This window comes from Arachis ipaensis, chromosome B04 (genome assembly GCF_000816755.2).
Source record: "Arachis ipaensis cultivar K30076 chromosome B04, Araip1.1, whole genome shotgun sequence".
In the NCBI taxonomy this organism is placed as follows: domain Eukaryota; kingdom Viridiplantae; phylum Streptophyta; class Magnoliopsida; order Fabales; family Fabaceae; genus Arachis; species Arachis ipaensis.
This window is the reverse complement of record NC_029788.2, coordinates 115,167,639-115,169,971: the sequence shown is the minus strand read 5'-3', so window position 1 is coordinate 115,169,971 and position 2,333 is coordinate 115,167,639. Positions and strand designations below refer to the sequence as shown.

The 2,333-nt window shown below is 26.8% G+C and overlaps 1 protein-coding gene across 5 annotated transcripts in view; it reads left to right on the top strand.

Annotated features, from left to right (window-relative positions):
- The window catches only part of LOC107639802 (MADS-box protein SOC1), an 8,427-nt gene continuing 7,474 nt past the window's right edge, over positions 1,381-2,333 (top strand). For 2 of the 5 annotated variants that reach the window (XM_016343401.2, XM_021121676.1), the window contains exons 1-2: positions 1,381-1,737; positions 2,122-2,229. The gene's annotated coding sequence lies outside the window, so the exon portion shown is untranslated. Of the gene's footprint in view, positions 1,738-1,820; positions 1,898-2,121; positions 2,230-2,333 lie in introns of all 5 variants that reach the window. The other 3 variants (XM_021121677.1, XM_021121675.1, XM_016343399.2) reach the window with 3 other exon arrangements.

The following is a 2,333-nucleotide window of genomic DNA, read 5'->3' as shown; positions in this document are numbered from 1 at the left end:
CATATTTATTTATGGTTAGAAATATAATTATTTATATATTTTTTATTTATATAATTTTTTTTAAAAAGTGATTTCATAATATAATATATCAAAATTTTTATGATCTAAAAATTTATTATGTAAAATAATTTCATTAAAAATGAAAAAGAGACGCGCTTGCGTACATCTGACCTGGATTTATTACTAGATGTTTAATTTTCTGTTTGATTAGATGTTTTTTTCCCCTTATAGGCCACCCGGCCCATTTTTCTTGTTATTATTATTTGATAATTCTAGAAGAATTATAAAATTAGGAGCTAACTCAAATTTCGAATGTATAATTTTTAAACTTTTAAACATGTAAAATTTTTGTTAATCGATTATTCATTGAATTTTATTGTTTTCTTAAGAAAATCGATATTTATTAACAACCGAAGTAAATGTACCTAACCGAAAGAATGTTGTTATTAGTTATCACACCAAAATACTTGGACATTTTTAAATGAAAAATATTAGAAAATTATTAGAATTTATTAAATTAAAATATCAACCACATAGTGTCGTATTCTCTTGTTTCCATTTTCGATGGTTAAGATGTTTTCATATTTTTAGCCATTTAGGAATCAACAAGTACAGGTTTTTAGGTAAGCTTATCAATAATAAGCAATAACTATAATTAATACTTCATAGTGATAATTAATAATTAATAATAATAATAATAATAACAAGGAGAGGAGTAGGGTACCATTGAAAAAAGAATTTATACAAAATTTATTGAAATATAAAAGGTTATTATGACATGTAGCTGCGTTTTCGAGTTCTTATTGGCTAGTGAGGTACGTGATTGTACGGACGAGGTTGATGTGTTTCTAAAATTGTACTATTCCCTCAATTTTTAACTTAAGTTGCTGTGTCCCACACTTCAACTGCAATCCCACTTTCTCTCTCATCCAATGCTTTCAATTCAATTTTCTTTCTTTTCCTAAAGCAATATATACTTATTATCATAATAAAAATAAAATATATAATCAAAATTTTCTTGAAACTAATAATAAAATATAAATTAGTACACTATATTTCTTTAGAAGATTAATTGTCACAAAGAAAAATAAAATCCTCTAAAAGTTGAAAGATGAAATACTTTTTTGAAAATGATGATTTTACTAGTATCATTTTGTTTTATCTGTAATTTAAAATAATATTTTCATATATTTCTCATTCATTGAATTCAATATCATTGTATATATACCCAATTTAACAAAGAAAGATTTCTTTATTCGGGTAAGCAATAGACTTGGTTTTTACCAAAACAAGAAAAAGATGAGGTTTCAATTTCTCTATTATCCCAAAAGAAAATCATTTGTTTCTTAAAATGGTGGGGCTGTTGGAACCTTACATGGGAACAGTTGGATCAATAAGGAAACTTTGGTCCCTCTCTCTCTCTCTCTCTCTTCAGTTTTTGCTCTCTTTTGGGTGCTTCCCTTTCTTCTCTTTTTTCCTTTCTTTTATTTATTCTCCAATCTCTTTTCTTTCATCATAACAAGGCTTTATTCTTTTTATCTTCATTAGTAGTGGTCAAAAGGATTTCTGGGATTTTGCCAATTTGGTGTAACAAAATATCACTCCCACCCTCCCCTTTTCTTTTACACAAACACAGAAGCAAAAAAAGAAAAAAAAAAAAAACTTCATCACTTCTTGGCTTATTTGAGCAACTACTCTGCTTATTGGATTATTTCCTGAGGTTGTTTTTTCTACCTGGTAAGAATCAATCTATCATTAGGATAAGGAAGGAAAGAAAAAAAATACTTATCTTTTGGGTGTTTGTGTTTCTTGGTGTTTAGATCCTTCTTTGTGGAACACTATTTTTACTACTGTGCTAAGAATTGTGTTCCTCTCCGTACAAATCTACATATCTGAGGTCTGAACTCTTTCAAGTTTTTATTTTTTATTTTTAAATAATTTTCTTTTCTTCTTCTTCTTCTTTAGAGTTTAGATATTCTTTCATTTCTAACATTTTGTATTATTATTATTATTTTTTTTTGGGTATTAGTTAATGCTAGTAATATATACCCTTTGATAAAACTGTTGAGTGATATATTGATTTTAATGAATCTGTTGGTGATAATTTTTCATGTGAAACAGGCTTTAGATCTTCTTCAACTCCTGCTGCTAGCTACTTTATTTTAAAAATTTCAAGTTTTAATATTTGCTGGGAAAGAGAAAAGAGGGCTGATTTCTATTTTCTACTTGGTGAGTAATTAACTCCTACTACTCTTTCTCTGATGATCCATGTTCTAATTCAACAGAACTTAATTAGCATTTGTGAATTTTATATATTATTAAAATCAATACAC